This window comes from Ambystoma mexicanum, chromosome 1p (genome assembly GCF_040938575.1).
Source record: "Ambystoma mexicanum isolate Mex_15411 chromosome 1p, UKY_AmexF1_1, whole genome shotgun sequence".
Lineage (NCBI taxonomy): Eukaryota > Metazoa > Chordata > Amphibia > Caudata > Ambystomatidae > Ambystoma > Ambystoma mexicanum.
In genome coordinates this window covers 16,264,575-16,283,246 of record NC_090921.1, presented here as the reverse complement: position 1 = coordinate 16,283,246, position 18,672 = coordinate 16,264,575, and positions in this window count along the sequence as shown.

Here is an 18,672-nt window from a genome sequence, read left to right as displayed (position 1 = left end):
ATAGAACACCTGGAAACCCTGTTGCACATGCTGGATAGAACACCTGCAGACCCTGGAGCACACGCTGGATAGAACACCTGCAGACCCTGGGGCACACGCTGGATAGAACACCTGCAGACCCTGGGGTACACGCAGGATAGAACACTTGCACACCCTGGGGCACACGCCAGATAGAACATCTGCAGACCGTGGGGCACACGCCGGATAGAACACCTGCAGACCCTGGGGCAGATGCTGGATAGAACACCTGCAGACCCTGGGGCACACGCAGATAGTAAACCTGCAGACCCTGGGGCAAACGCAGATTGAACACCTGCAGACCCTGGGGCACACGCTGGATAGAACACCCGCAGAGCCTGGGGCACACGCTGGATAGAATACCTGCAGACCCTGGGGCACAGGCTGGATAGAACACCTGCACACCCTGGGGCACACGCCAGATAGAACACCTGCAGACCCTGGGGCACATGCTGGATAGAACACCTGCAGACCCTGGGGCACACGCTGGATAGAACACCTGCAGTCCCTGAGGCACACACTGGATAGAACACCTGCAGAGCCTGGGGCACATGCTGGATAGAACACCTGGAGACACTGTTGCACATGCTGGATAGAACACCTGCAGACCCTGGAGCACACGCTGGATAGAACACCTGCAGACCCTCAGGCACACGCTAGAAGACCTGCAGACCCTGGGGCACACGCTAGATAGAACAACTGCAGAACTTGGGGCACACGCTGGATAGAACACCTGCAGACCCTGGGGCACACGCTGGATAGAACACCTACAGACCCTGGGGCACACGCTGGATAGAACACCTGCAGACCCTAGGGCACACGCTGAATAGAACACCTGCAAACCCTGAAGCACATGCTGGATAGAACACCTGAAAACCCTGGGGCACACGCTGGATAGAAGACCTGCAGACCCTGGGGCACAGGCTGGATAGAACACCTGCAGACCCTGGGGCACACGCTGGATAGAAGACCTACAGGCCCTGGGGCACATGCTGGATAGAAAACTTGCAAACCCTGAGGCACATGCTGGAAAGAACACCTGCAGACCCTGGGGCACACGCTGGTTAGAACACCTGCAGACCCTGGGGCACATGCTGGAAAGAACACCTGCAGACCCTGGGGAACACACTGGTTAGAACACCTGCAGACCCTGGGGCACATGCTGGACAGAACACCTGAAGAACCTGGGGCACACGCTGGATAGAACACCTACAGACCCTGTGGCACACGCTGGATAGAACACCTGCAAACCCTGGGGCACATGCTGGCTAGAACACCTGCAGACCCTGGGGCACACGCTGGTTAGAGCACCTGCAGACCCTGGGGCACATGCTTGAAAGAACACCTGCAGACCCTGGAGCACACGCTGGATAGAACACCTGCAGGCCATGGGACACAGGCGGGATAGAACACCTGCAGACCATGAGGCACATGCTCGATAGAACACCTGCAAACCCTGGGGCTCACGCTGGATAGAACACGTGCAGACCCTGGGGCACACGCTGGATAGAACACCTGCAGACCCTGGGGCACACGCTAGAAGACCTGCAGACCCTGGGGCACACGCTGGATAGAACACCTGCAGAACTTGGGGCACATGCTGGATAGAACACCTGCAGACCCTGGGGCACACGCTGGATAGAACACCTGCAGACCCTGGGGCACACATTGGATAGAACATCAGCAGACCCTGGGGTACACGCAGGATAGAACACCTGCACACCCTGGGGCACACGCCAGATAGAACACCTGCAGACCCTGGGGCACACCCTGGATAGTACACCTGCAGACCCTGGGGCAGATGCTGGATAGAACACCTGCAGACTCTGGGGCACACGCAGATAGAACACCTGCAGACCCTGGGGCAAACACAGATAGAACACCTGCAGACCTGGGGCACACGCTGGATAGAACACCTGCAGACCCTGGGGCACACGCTGGATAGAAAACCTGCAGACCCTGGGGCACACGCTGGATAGAACACCTGCACACCCTGGGGCACACGCCAGCTAGAACACCTGCAGACCCTGGGGCACACGCTGGATAGAACACCTGCAGACCCTGGGGCACAGGCTAGATAGAACACCTGCAGGCCCTGGGGCACAAACTGGATAGAACACCTGCAGACCCTGGGGTACATGCTGGATAGAACACCTGGAAACCCTGTTGCACATGCTGGATAGAACACCTGCAGACCCTGGAGCACACGCTGGATAGAACACCTGCAGACCCTGGGGCACACGCTGGATAGAACACCTGCAGACCCTGGGGTACACGCAGGATAGAACACTTGCACACCCTGGGGCACACGCCAGATAGAACATCTGCAGACCGTTGGGCACACGCCGGATAGAACACCTGCAGACCCTGGGGCAGATGCTGGATAGAACACCTGCAGACCCTGGGGCACACGCAGATAGTAAACCTGCAGACCCTGGGGCAAACGCAGATTGAACACCTGCAGACCCTGGGGCACACGCTGGATAGAACACCCGCAGAGCCTGGGGCACACGCTGGATAGAATACCTGCAGACCCTGGGGCACAGGCTGGATAGAACACCTGCACACCCTGGGGCACACGCCAGATAGAACACCTGCAGACCCTGGGGCACATGCTGGATAGAACACCTGCAGACCCTGGGGCACACGCTGGATAGAACACCTGCAGTCCCTGAGGCACACACTGGATAGAACACCTGCAGAGCCTGGGGCACATGCTGGATAGAACACCTGGAGACACTGTTGCACATGCTGGATAGAACACCTGCAGACCCTGGAGCACACGCTGGATAGAACACCTGCAGACCCTCAGGCACACGCTAGAAGACCTGCAGACCCTGGGGCACACGCTAGATAGAACAACTGCAGAACTTGGGGCACACGCTGGATAGAACACCTGCAGACCCTGGGGCACACGCTGGATAGAACACCTACAGACCCTGGGGCACACGCTGGATAGAACACCTGCAGTCCCTAGGGCACACGCTGAATAGAACACCTGCAAACCCTGAAGCACATGCTGGATAGAACACCTGAAAACCCTGGGGCACATGCTGGATAGAAGACCTGCAGACCCTGGGGCATAGGCTGGATAGAACACCTGCAGACCCTGGGGCACACGCTGGATAGAAGACCTACAGGCCCTGGGGCACATGCTGGATAGAAAACCTGCAAACCCTGAGGCACATGCTGGATAGAACACCTGCAGACCCTGGAGCACACGCTGGATAGACCACCTGCAAACCCTGGGTCACATGCTGGATAGAACACCTGCAGACCCTGGGGCAAACGAAGGATAGAACACCTGCAGACCCTGGGGCACATGCTGGATAGAACACCTGCAGACCTTGGGGCACACACTGGATAGAACACCTGCAGACCATGGGGCACATGCTGGATAGAACACCTGCAGACCCTGTTGCACATGCTGGATAGAACACCTGCAGACCCTGGAGCACATGCTGGATAGAACACCTCCAGACCCTGGGGCACACGCTAGAAGACCTGCAGACCCTGGGGCACACGCTAGATAGAACAACTGCAGAACTTGGGGCACACGCTGGATAGAACACCTGCAGACCCTGGGGCACACACTGGATAGAACACCTGCACACCCTGGGGCACACACTGGATAGAACACCTGCAGACCCTAGGGTACACGCTGAATAGAAAACCTGCAAACCCTGAAGCAGATGCTGGATAGAACACCTGAAAACCCTGGGGCACACACAGGATAGAAGACCTGCAGACCCTAGGGCACACGCTGGATAGAATACCTGCAGACCCTGGGGCACATGCTGGATAGAACACCTGCAGACCCTGGAGCACACGCTGGATAGACCACCTGCAAACCCTTGGTCACATGCTGGATAGAACACCTGCAGAACCTGGGGCACACGCTGGATAGAACACCTGCAGACCCTGGGACACATGCTGGATAAAACACCTGCAGCCCTTGGGGCACACACTGGATAGAACACCTGCAGACCCTGGGGCACAAGCTGGATAAAACAGCTGCAGACCCTGGGCTGCACACTTGATAGAACACCTGCAGACCCTGGGGCACACACTGGATAGAACACCTGCAGACCCTGGGGCACACGCTGTATAGAACACCTGCAGATCCTCGGGCACACACAGGAGAGAACACCTGCACACCCTGGGTCACACGCCAGCTAGAACACCTGCAGACCCTGGGGCACATGCTGGATAGAACACCTGCAGACCCTGGGGCACAGGCTGGATAGAACACCTGCAGGCCCTGGGGCACAAACTGGATAGAACACCTGCAGACCCTGGGGCACATGCTGGATAGAACACCTGGAAAACTTTTGCACATGCTGGATAGAACACCTGCAGACCCTGGAGCACACGCTGGATAGAACACCTGCAGACCCTGGGGCACACGCTAGAAGACCTGCAGACCCTGGGGCACACGCTAGATAGAACAACTGCAGAACTTGGGGCACACGCTGGATAGAACACCTGCAGACCCTGGGGCACACGCTGGATAAAACACTTGCAGACCCTGGGGCACACGCTGGATAGAACACCTGCAGACCCTAGGGCACACGCTGAATAGAACACCTGCAAACCCTGAAGCACATGCTGGATAGAACACCTGAAAACCCTGGGGCACACGCTGGATAGAAGACCTGCAGACCCTGGGGCACACGCTGGATAGAACACCTGCAGAGCCTGGGGCACATGCTGGATAGAACACCTGGAGACACTGTTGCACATGCTGGATAGAACACCTGCAGACCCTGGAGCACATGCTGGATAGAACACCTGCAGACCCTCAGGCACACGCTAGAAGACCTGCAGACCCTGGGGCACACGCTAGATAGAACAACTGCCGAACTTGGGGCACACGCTGGATAGAACACCTGCAGACCCTGGGGCACACGCTGGATAGAACACCTACAGACCCTGGGGCACACGCTGGATAGAACACCTGCAGACCCTAGGGCACACGCTGAATAGAACACCTGCAAACCCTGAAGCACATGCTGGATAGAACACCTGAAAACCCTGGGGCACACGCTGGATAGAAGACCTGCAGACCCTGGGGCACAGGCTGGATAGAACACCTGCAGACCCTGGGGCACACGCTGGATAGAAGACCTACAGGCCCTGGGGCACATGCTGGATAGAAAACCGGCAAACCCTGAGGCACATGCTGGATAGAACACCTGCAGACCCTGGAGCACACGCTGGATAGACCACCTGCAAACCCTGGGTCACATGCTGGATAGAACACCTGCAGACCCTGGGGAACACGAAGGATAGAACACCTGCAGACCCTGGGGCACATGCTGGATAGAACACCTGCAGACCTTGGGGCACACACTGGATAGAACACCTGCAGACCATGGGGCACATGCTGGATAGAACACCTGCAGACCCTGTTGCACATGCTGGATAGAACACCTGCAGACCCTGGAGCACATGCTGGATAGAACACCTCCAGACCCTGGGGCACACGCTAGAAGACCTGCAGACCCTGGGGCACACGCTAGATAGAACAACTGCAGAACTTGGGGCACACGCTGGATAGAACACCTGCAGACCCTGGGGCACACACTGGATAGAACACCTGCACACCCTGGGGCACACACTGGATAGAACACCTGCAGACCCTAGGGTACACGCTGAATAGAAAACCTGCAAACCCTGAAGCACATGCTGGATAGAACACCTGAAAACCCTGGGGCACACACAGGATAGAAGACCTGCAGACCCTAGGGCACACGCTGGATAGAATACCTGCAGACCCTGGGGAACATGCTGGATAGAACACCTGCAAACCCTGGGGCACATGCTGGATAGAACACCTGCAGACCCTGGAGCACACGCTGGATAGACCACCTGCAAACCCTTGGTCACATGCTGGATAGAACACCTGCAGAACCTGGGGCACACGCTGGATAGAACACCTGCAGACCCTGGGGCACATGCTGGATAAAACACCTGCAGACCTTGGGGCACACACTGGATAGAACACCTGCAGACCCTGGGGCACATGCTGGATAAAACAGCTGCAGACCCTGGGATGCACACTTGATTGAACACCTGCAGACCCTGGGGCACACACTGGATAGAACACCTGCAGACCCTGGGGCACACGCTGTATAGAACACCTGCAGATCCTCGGGCACACACAGGAGAGAACACCTGCACACCCTGGGTCACACGCCAGCTATAACACCTGCAGACCCTGGGGCACACGCTGGATAGAACACCTGCAGACCCTGGGGCACAGGCTGGATAGAACACCTGCAGGCCGTGGGGCACAAACTGGATAGAACACCTGCAGACCCTGGGGCACATGCTGGATAGAACACCTGGAAACCCTGTTGCACATGCTGGATAGAACACCTGCAGACCCTGGAGCACACGCTGGATAGAACACCTGCAGACCCTGGGGCACACGCTAGAAGACCTGCAGACCCTGGGGCACACGCTAGATAGAACAACTGCAGAACTTGGGGCACACGCTGGATAGAACACCTGCAGACCCTGGGGCACACGCTGGATAGAACACTTGCAGACCCTGGGGCACATGCTGGATAGAACACCTGCAGACCCTAGGGCACACGCTGAATAGAACACCTGCAAACCCTGAAGCACATGCTGGATAGAACACCTGAAAACCCTGGGGCACACGCTGGATAGAAGACCTGCAGACCCTGGGACACACGCTGGATAGAACACCTGCAGACCCTAGGGCACATGCTGGATAGAACACCTGAAGAACCTGGGGCACATGCTGGATAGAACACCTGCAAACCCTGGGGCACACGCTGGATAGAACACATGCAGGCCCTGGGGCACACACTGGATAGAACACCTGCAGACCTTGGGGCACATGCTGGATAGAACACCTGGAAACCCTGTTGCACATGCTGGATAGAACACCTGCAGACCCTGGAGCACACGCTGGATAGAAAACCTGCAGACCCTGGGGCACACGCTAGAACACCTGCAGACCCTGGGTTACATGCTGGATAGAACACCTGCAAACCCTGGGGCACATGCTGGATAAACACCTGCAGACCCTGGAGCATATCCTGGATAGGACACCTGCAAACCCTGGGGGACATGCTGGATAGAACACCTGCAGACCCTGGAGCACACGCTGGATAGAACACCTGCAAACCCTGGGGCACATGCTGGATAGAACACCTGCAGACTCTGGGGCACATGCTGGATAAAACACCTGCAAACCTTGGGGCACACGCTGGATAGAACACCTGCAGACCCTGGAACACATGTTGGATAAAACACCTGCAGACCCTGGAGCACATGCTGGATAGAACACTTGAAAACCCTGGGGCACACGCTGAATAGAGCACCTGCAAACCCTGGGGCACACGCTGGATAGAACACCTACAGACCCTGGGGCACATGCTGGATAGAACATCTGCAGACTCTGGGGCACACGCTGGATAGAACACCTGCAGATCCTGGGGCACACGCTGGATAGAACACCTGCAGACCCTGGGGCACATGCTGGATAGAAAACCTACAGAACTTGGGGCACACGCTGGATAGAACACCTGCAGACCCTGGGGCACACGCTGGATAGAACATCTCCAGACCCTGGGGCACACATTGGATAGAACCCCTGCAGACCCTGGGGTACACGCAGGATAGAACACCTGCACACCCTGTGGCACACGCCAGATAGAACACCTGCAGACCCTGGGGCACACGCTGGATAGAACACCTGCAGACCCTGGGGCACACGCAGATAGAACACCTGCAGACCCTGGGGCACACGCTGGATAGAACACCTGTAGACCCTAGGGCACACGCTGAATAGAACACCTGCAAACCCTGAAGCACAAGCTGGATACAACACCTGAAAACCCTGGGGCACACGCTGGATAGAAGACCTGCAGACCTTGGGGCACACGCTGGAGAGAACACCTGCAGACCCTAGGGCACAAACTGGATAGAACACCTGAAGAACCTGGGGCACATGCTGGATAGAACACCTGCAAACCCTGGGGCACATGCTGGAAAGAACACCTGCAAACTCTGGGTCACATGCTGGATAGAACACCTGCAGACCCTGGGGCACATGCTGGATAGAACACCTGCAGACCCTAGGGCACACGCCGAGAGAACACCTGCAGACCCTGGGGCACATGCTGGATAGAACGCCTGCACACTCTGGGGCACACACCAGATAGAACACCTGCAGACCCTGGGGCACACGCTGGATAGAACACCTGCAGACCCTGGGGCACATGCCGGATAGAACACCTGCAGACCCTGGTTCACACGCAGATAGAACACCTGCAGACCCTGGGGCACACGCAGATAGAACACCTGCAGACCCTGGGGCACACACTGGATCGAACACCTGCAGACCCTGGGGCACACGCTGGATAGAATACCTGCAGACCCTGGGTCACACGCTGGATAGAACACCTGCACACCCTGGGGCACACGCCAGATAGAACACCTGCAGACCCTGGGAAACACGCTGGATAGAACACCTGCAGACCCTGGGGCACACGCTGGATAGAACACCTGCATACCCTGGGGCACATGCTGAATAGAACACCTGCAGACCCTGGGGCACATGCTGGATAGAACACCTGCAGACCCTGGGTCACACGCAGATAGAACACCTGCAGACCCTGGGGCACACGCAGATAGAACATCTGCAGACCCTGGGGCACACACTGGATCGAACACCTGCAGACCCTGGGGCACACGCTGGATAGAATACCTGCAGACCCTGGGTCACACGCTGGATAGAACACCTGCACACCCTGGGGCACACGCCAGAGAGAACACCTGCAGACCCTGGGACACACGCTGGATAGAACACCTGCAGACCCTGGGGCACAAGCTGGATAGAACACCTGCAGACCCTGGGGTACACGCAGGATAGAACACTTGCACACCCTGGGGCACACGCCAGATAGAACATCTGCAGACCGTGGGGCACACGCCAGATAGAACACCTGCAGACCCTGGGGCAGATGCTGGATAGAACACCTGCAGACCCTGGGGCACACGCAGATAGTACACCTGCAGACCCTGGGGCAAACGCAGATTGAACACCTGCAGACCCTGGGGCACACGCTGGATAGAACACCGGCAGACCCTGGGACACACGCTGGATAGAACACCTGCAGACCCTGGGGCACACGCTGGATAGAACACCTGCAGACCCTGGGGCACATGCTGGATAGAACACCTGCAGACCCTGGGGCACATGCTGGATAGAACACCTGCAGACCCTGGGTCACACGCAGATAGAACACCTGCAGACCCTGGGGCACACGCAGATAGAACACCTGCAGACCCTGGGGCACACACTGGATCGAACACCTGCAGACCCTGGGGCACACGCTGGATAGAATACCTGCAGACCCTGGGTCACACGCTGGATAGAACACCTGCACACCCTGGGGCACACGCCAGATAGAACACCTGCAGACCCTGGGACACACGCTGGATAGAACACCTGCAGACCCTGGGGTACACGCAGGATAGAACACTTGCACACCCTGGGGCACACGCCAGATAGAACATCTGCAGACCGTGGGGCACACGCCGGATAGAACACCTGCAGACCCTGGGGCAGATGCTGGATAGAACACCTGCAGACCCTGGGGCACACGCAGATAGTAAACCTGCAGACCCTGGGGCAAATGCAGATTGAACACCTGCAGACCCTGGGGCACACGCTGGATAGAACACCCGCAGAGCCTGGGGCACACGCTGGATAGAATACCTGCAGACCCTGGGGCACAGGCTGGATAGAACACCTGCACACCCTGGGGCACACGCCAGATAGAACACCTGCAGACCCTGGGGCACACGCTGGATAGAAGACCTGCAGACCCTGGGGCACACGCTGGATAGAACACCTGCAGACCCTGGGGCACACGCTGGATAGAAGACCTACAGGCCCTGGGGCACATGCTGGATAGAACACGTGCAAACCCTGAGGCACATGCTGGATAGAACACCTGCAGACCCTGGAGCACACGCTGGATAGACCACCTGCAAACCCTGGGTCACATGCTGGATAGAACACCTGCAGACCCTGGGGCACACGAAGGATAGAACACCTGCAGACCCTGGGGCACATGCTGGATAGAACACCTGCAGACCTTGGGGCACACACTGGATAGAACACCTGCAGACCATGGGGCACATGCTGGATAGAACACCTGCAGACCCTGTTGCACATGCTGGATAGAACACCTGCAGACCCTGGAGCACATGCTGGATAGAACACCTGCAGACCCTGGGGCACACGCTAGAAGACCTGCAGACCCTGGGGCACACGCTAGATAGAACAACTGCAGAACTTGGGGCACACGCTGGATAGAACACCTGCAGACCCTGGGGCACACACTGGATAGAACACCTGCACACCCTGGGGCACACACTGGATAGAACACCTGCAGACCCTAGGGTACCCGCTGAATAGAAAACCTGCAAACCCTGAAGCACATGCTGGATAGAACACCTGAAAACCCTGGGGCACACACAGGATAGAAGACCTGCAGACCCTAGGGCACACGCTGGATAGAATACCTGCAGACCCTGGGGCACACGCTGGATAGAACACCTGCAAACCCTGGGGCACATGCTGGATAGAACACCTGCAGACCCTGGAGCACACGCTGGATAGACCACCTGCAAACCCTTGGTCACATGCTGGATAGAACACCTGCAGAACCTGGGGCACATGCTGGATAGAACACCTGCAGACCCTGGGGCACATGCTGGATAAAACACCTGCAGACCTTGGGGCACACACTGGATAGAACACCTGCAGACCCTGGGGCACATGCTGGATAAAACACCTGCAGACCCTGGGATGCACACTTGATAGAACACCTGCAGACCCTGGGGCACACACTGGATAGAACAACTGCAGACCCTGGGGCACACGCTGTATAGAACACCTGCAGATCCTCGGGCACACACAGGAGAGAACACCTGCGGACCCTGGGGCACACGCTGGACAGAACACCTGCAGACCCTCGGGCACACGCTGGATAGAACACCTGCAGACCCTGGGGCACACGCCGGATAGAACACCTGCAAACTCTGGGTCACATGCTGGATAGAACACCTGCAGATCCTGGGGCACACGCTGGATAGAACACCTGCAGACCCTGGGGCACATGCTTGAAAGAACACCTGCAGACCCTGGGACACACGCTGGATAGAACACCTGCAGGCCATGGGACACAGGCGGGCTAGAACACCTGCAGACCTTGGGGCACACATTGGATAGAACACCTGCCGACCCTGTGGTACACGCAGGATAGAACACCTGCACACCCTGGGGCACACGCCAGATAGAACACCTGCAGACCCTGGGGTACACGCTGGATAGAACACCTGCAGACCCTGGGGCACACGCTGAATAGAACATCTGCAAACCCTGGGGCACATGGTGGATATAACACCTGCAGACCCTGGGGCACACGCTGGTTAGAGCACGTGCAGACCCTGGGGCACATGCTGGAAAGAACACCTGCAGACCCTGGGGCACACGCTGGTTAGAACACCTGCAGACCCTGGGGCACATGCTGGAAAGAACACCTGCAGACCCTGGGGAACACACTGGTTAGAACACCTGCAGACCCTGGGGCACATGCTGGACAGAACACCTGAAGAACCTGGGGCACACGCTGGATAGAACACCTACAGACCCTGTGGCACACGCTGGATAGAACACCTGCAAACCCTGGGGCACATGCTGGCTAGAACACCTGCAGACCCTGGGGCACACGCTGGTTAGAGCACCTGCAGACCCTGGGGCACATGCTTGAAAGAACACCTGCAGACCCTGGAGCACACGCTGGATAGAACACCTGCAGGCCATGGGACACAGGCGGGATAGAACACCTGCAGACCATGAGGCACATGCTCGATAGAACACCTGCAAACCCTGGGGCTCACGCTGGATAGAACACGTGCAGACCCTGGGGTACACGCTGGATAGAACACCTGCAGACCCTGGGGCACACGCTAGAAGACCTGCAGACCCTGGGGCACACGCTGGATAGAACACCTGCAGAACTTGGGGCACATGCTGGATAGAACACCTGCAGACCCTGGGGCACACGCTGGATAGAACACCTGCAGACCCTGGGGCACACATTGGATAGAACATCAGCAGACCCTGGGGTACACGCAGGATAGAACACCTGCACACCCTGGGGCACACGCCAGATAGAACACCTGCAGACCCTGGGGCACACGCTGGATAGTACACCTGCAGACCCTGGGGCAGATGCTGGATAGAACACCTGCAGACTCTGGGGCACACGCAGATAGAACACCTGCAGACCCTGGGGCAAACACAGATAGAACACCTGCAGACCTGGGGCACACGCTGGATAGAACACCTGCAGACCCTGGGGCACACGCTGGATAGAAAACCTGCAGACACTGGGGCACACGCTGGATAGAACACCTGCACACCCTGGGGCACACGCCAGCTAGAACACCTGCAGACCCTGGGGCACACGCTGGATAGAACACCTGCAGACCCTGGGGCACAGGCTAGATAGAACACCTGCAGGCCCTGGGGCACAAACTGGATAGAACACCTGCAGACCCTGGGGTACATGCTGGATAGAACACCTGGAAACCCTGTTGCACATGCTGGATAGAACACCTGCAGACCCTGGAGCACACGCTGGATAGAACACCTGCAGACCCTGCGGCACACGCTAGAAGACCTGCAGACCCTGGGGCACACGCTAGATAGAACAACTGCAGAACTTGGGGCACACGCTGGATAGAACACCTGCAAACCCTGAAGCACATGCTGGATAGAACACCTGAAAACCCTGGGGCACACGCTGGATAGAAGACCTGCAGACCCTGGGGCACACGCTGGATAGAACACCTGCAGACCCTAGGGCACATGCTGGATAGAACACCTGCAGAACCTGGGGCACATGCTGGATAGAGCACCTGCAAACCCTGGGGCACACGCTGGATAGAACACATGCAGGCCCTGGGGCACACACTGGATAGAACACCTGCAGACCCTGGGGCACATGCTGGATAAAACACCTGCAGACCTTGGGGCACACACTGGATAGAACACCTGCAGACCCTGGTGCACATGCTGGATAAAACAGCTGCAGACCCTGGGATGCACACTTGATTGAACACCTGCAGACCCTGGGGCACACACTGGATAGAACACCTGCAGACCCTGGGGCACACGCTGTATAGAACACCTGCAGATCCTCGGGCACACACAGGAGAGAACACCTGCACACCCTGGGTCACACGCCAGCTAGAACACCTGCAGACCCTGGGGCACACGCTGGATAGAACACCTGCAGACCCTGGGGCACAGGCTGGATAGAACACCTGCAGGCCCTGGGGCACATGCTGGATAGAACACCTGGAAACCCTGTTGCACATGCTGGATAGAACACCTGCAGACCCTGGAGCACACGCTGGATAGAACACCTGCAGACCCTGGGGCACACGCTAGAAGACCTGCAGACCCTGGGGCACACGCTAGATAGAACAACTGCAGAACTTGGGGCACACGCTGGATAGAACACCTGCAGACCCTGGGGCACACGCTGGATAGAACACTTGCAGACCCTGGGGCACACGCTGGATAGAACACCTGCAGACCCTAGGGCACACGCTGAATAGAACACCTGCAAACCCTGAAGCACATGCTGGATAGAACACCTGAAAACCCTGGGGCACACGCTGGATAGAAGACCTGCAGACCCTGGGGCACACGCTGGATAGAACACCTGCAGACCCTAGGGCACATGCTGGATAGAACACCTGAAGAACCTGGGGCACATGCTGGATAGAACACCTGCAAACCCTGGGGCACACGCTGGATAGAACACATGCAGGCCCTGGGGCACACACTGGATAGAACATCTGCAGACCTTGGGGCACATGCTGGATAGAACACCTGGAAACCCTGTTGCACATGCTGGATAGAACACCTGCAGACCCTGGAGCACACGCTGGATAGAAAACCTGCAGACCCTGGGGCACACGCTAGAACACCTGCAGACCCTGGGTTACATGCTGGATAGAACACCTGCAAACCCTGGGGCACATGCTGGATAAACACCTGCAGACCCTGGAGCATATCCTGGATAGGACACCTGCAAACCCTGGGGGACATGCTGGATAGAACACCTGCAGACCCTGGAGCACACGCTGGATAGAACCATTGCAAACCCTGGGGCACATGCTGGATAGAACACCTGCAGACTCTGGGGCACATGCTGGATAAAACACCTGCAAACCTTGGGGCACACGCTGGATAGAACACCTGCAGACCCTGGAACGCATGTTGGATAAAACACCTGCAGACCCTGGAGCACATGCTGGATAGAACACTTGAAAACCCTGGGGCACACGCTGAATAGAGCACCTGCAAACCCTGGGGCACACGCTGGATAGAACACCTACAGACCCTGGGGCACATGCTGGATAGAACATCTGCAGACTCTGGGGCACACGCTGGATAGAACACCTGCAGATCCTGGGGCACACGCTGGATAGAACACCTGCAGACCCTGGGGCACATGCTGGATAGAAAACCTACAGAACTTGGGGCACACGCTGGATAGAACACCTGCAGACCCTGGGGCACACGCTGGATAGAACATCCCCAGACCCTGGGGCACACATTGGATAGAACCCCTGCAGACCCTGGGGTACACGCAGGATAGAACACCTGCACACCCTGGGGCACACGCCAGATAGAACACCTGCAGACCCTGGGGCACACGCTGGATAGAACACCTGCAGACCCTGGGGCACACGCAGATAGAACACCTGCAGACCCTGGGGCACACGCTAGAAGACCTGCAGACCCTGGGGCACACGCTAGATAGAACAACTGCAGAACTTGGGGCACACGCAGGATAGAACACATGCAGACCCTGGGGCACACGCTGGATAGAACACCTGTAGACCCTAGGGCACACGCTGAATAGAACACCTGCAAACCCTGAAGCACAAGCTGGATACAACACCTGAAAACCCTGGGGCACACGCTGGATAGAAGACCTGCAGACCTTGGGGCACACGCTGGAGAGAACACCTGCAGACCTTGGGCACAAACTGGATAGAACACCTGAAGAACCTGGGGCACATGCTGGATAGAACACCTGCAAACCCTTGGGCACATGCTGGAAAGAACACCTGCAAACTCTGGGTCACATGCTGGATAGAACACCTGCAGACCCTGGGGCACATGCTGGATAGAACACCTGCAGACCCTAGGGCATACGCCGAGAGAACACCTGCAGACCCTGGGGCACATGCTGGATAGAACGCCTGCACACTCTGGGGCACACACCAGATAGAACACCTGCAGACCCTGGGGCACACGCTGGATAGAACACCTGCAGACCCTGGGGCACATGCCGGATAGAACACCTGCAGACCCTGGTTCACACGCAGATAGAACACCTGCAGACCCTGGGGCACACGCAGATAGAACACCTGCAGACCCTGGGGCACACACTGGATCGAACACCTGCAGACCCTGGGGCACACGCTGGATAGAATACCTGCAGACCCTGGGTCACACGCTGGATAGAACACCTGCACACCCTGGGGCACACGCCAGATAGAACACCTGCAGACCCTGGGAAACACGCTGGATAGAACACCTGCAGACCCTGGGGCACACGCTGGATAGAACACCTGCATACCCTGGGGCACATGCTGAATAGAACACCTGCAGACCCTGGGGCACATGCTGGATAGAACACCTGCAGACCCTGGGTCACACGCAGATAGAACACCTGCAGACCCTGGGGCACACGCAGATAGAACATCTGCAGACCCTGGGGCACACACTGGATCGAACACCTGCAGACCCTGGGGCACACGCTGGATAGAATACCTGCAGACCCTGGGTCACACGCTGGATAGAACACCTGCACACCCTGGGGCACACGCCAGAGAGAACACCTGCAGACCCTGGGACACACGCTGGATAGAACACCTGCAGACCCTGGGGCACAAGCTGGATAGAACACCTGCAGACCCTGGGGTACACGCAGGATAGAACACTTGCACACCCTGGGGCACACGCCAGATAGAACATCTGCAGACCGTGGGGCACACGCCGGATAGAACACCTGCAGACCCTGGGGCAGATGCTGGATAGAACACCTGCAGACCCTGGGGCACACGCAGATAGTACACCTGCAGACCCTGGGGCAAACGCAGATTGAACACCTGCAGACCCTGGGGCACACGCTGGATAGAACACCCGCATTCCCTGGGACACACGCTGGATAGAACACCTGCAGACCCTGGGGCACACGCTGGATAGAACACCTGCAGACCCTGGGGCACATGCTGGATAGAACACCTGCAGACCCTGGGGCACATGCTGGATAGAACACCTGCAGACCCTGGGTCACACGCAGATAGAACACCTGCAGACCCTGGGGCACACGCAGATAGAACACCTGCAGACCCTGGGGCACACACTGGATCGAACACCTGCAGACCCTGGGGCACACACTGGATAGAATACCTGCAGACCCTGGGTCACACGCTGGATAGAACACCTGCACACCCTGGGGCACACGCCAGATAGAACACCTGCAGACCCTGGGACACACGCTGGATAGAACACCTGCAGACCCTGGGGTACACGCAGGATAGAACACTTGCACACCCTGGGGCACACGCCAGATAGAACATCTGCAGACCGTGGGGCACACGCCGGATAGAACACCTGCAGACCCTGGGGCAGATGCTGGATAGAACACCTGCAGACCCTGGGGCACACGCAGATAGTAAACCTGCAGACCCTGGGGCAAATGCAGATTGAACACCTGCAGACCCTGGGGCACACGCTGGATAGAACACCCGCAGAGCCTGGGGCACACGCTGGATAGAATACCTGCAGACCCTGGGGCACAGGCTGGATAGAACACCTGCACACCCTGGGGCACACGCCAGATAGAACACCTGCAGACCCTGGGGCACATGCTGGATAGAACACCTGCAGACCCTGGGGCACACGCTGGATAGAACACCTGCAGTCCCTGAGGCACACACTGGATAGAACACCTGCAGAGCCTGGGGCACATGCTGGATAGAACACCTGGAAACACTGTTGCACATGCTGGATAGAACACCTGCAGACCCTGGAGCACACGCTGGATAGAACACCTGCAGACCCTCAGGCACACGTTAGAAGACCTGCAGACCCTGGGGCACACGCTAGATAGAACAACTGCAGAACTTGGGGCACACGCTGGATAGAACACCTGCAGACCCTGGGGCACATGCTGGATAGAACACCTGAAAACCCTGGGGCACACGCTGGATAGAAGACCTGCAGACCCTGGGGCACACGCTGGATAGAACACCTGCAGACCCTGGGGCACACGCTGGATAGAAGACCTACAGGCCCTGGGGCACATGCTGGATAGAACACCTGCAAACCCTGAGGCACATGCTGGATAGAACACCTGCAGACCCTGGAGCACACGCTGGATAGACCACCTGCAAACAAACCCTGGGTCACATGCTGGATAGAACACCTGCAGACCCTGGGGCACACGAAGGATAGAACACCTGCAGACCCTGGGGCACATGCTGGATAGAACACCTGCAGATCTTGGGGCACACACTGGATAGAACACCTGCAGACCATGGGGCACATGCTGGATACAACACCTGCAGACCCTGTTGCACATGCTGGATAGAACACCTGCAGACCCTGGAGCACATGCTGGATAGAACACCTGCAGACCCTGGGGCACACGCTAGAAGACCTGCAGACCCTGGGGCACACACTAGATAGAACAACTGCAGAACTTGGGGCACACGCTGGATAGAACACCTGCAGACCCTGGGGCACACACTGGATAGAACACCTGCACACCCTGGGGCACACACTGGATAGAACACCTGCAGACCCTAGGGTACCCGCTGAATAGAACACCTGCAAACCCTGAAGCACATGCTGGATAGAACACCTGAAAACCCTGGGGCACACACAGGATAGAAGACCTGCAGACCCTAGGGCACACGCTGGATAGAATACCTGCAGACCCTGGGGCACATGCTGGATAGAACACCTGCAAACCCTGGGGCACATGCTGGATAGAACACCTGCAGACCCTGGAGCACACGCTGGATAGACCACCTGCAAACCCTTGGTCACATGCTGGATAGAACACCTGCAGAACCTGGGGCACATGCTGGATAGAACACCTGCAGACCCTGGGGCACATGCTGGATAAAACACCTGCAGACCTTGGGGCACACACTGGATAGAACACCTGCAGACCCTGGGGCACATGCTGGATAAAACACCTGCAGACCCTGGGATGCACACTTGATAGAACACCTGCAGACCCTGGGGCACACACTGGATAGAACAACTGCAGACCCTGGGGCACACGCTGTATAGAACACCTGCAGATCCTCGGGCACACACAGGAGAGAACACCTGCGGACCCTGGGGCACACGCTGGACAGAACACCTGCAGACCCTCGGGCACACGCTGGATAGAACACCTGCAGACCCTGGGGCACACGCCGGATAGAACACCTGCAAACTCTGGGTCACATGCTGGATAGAACACCTGCAGATCCTGGGGCACACGCTGGATAGAA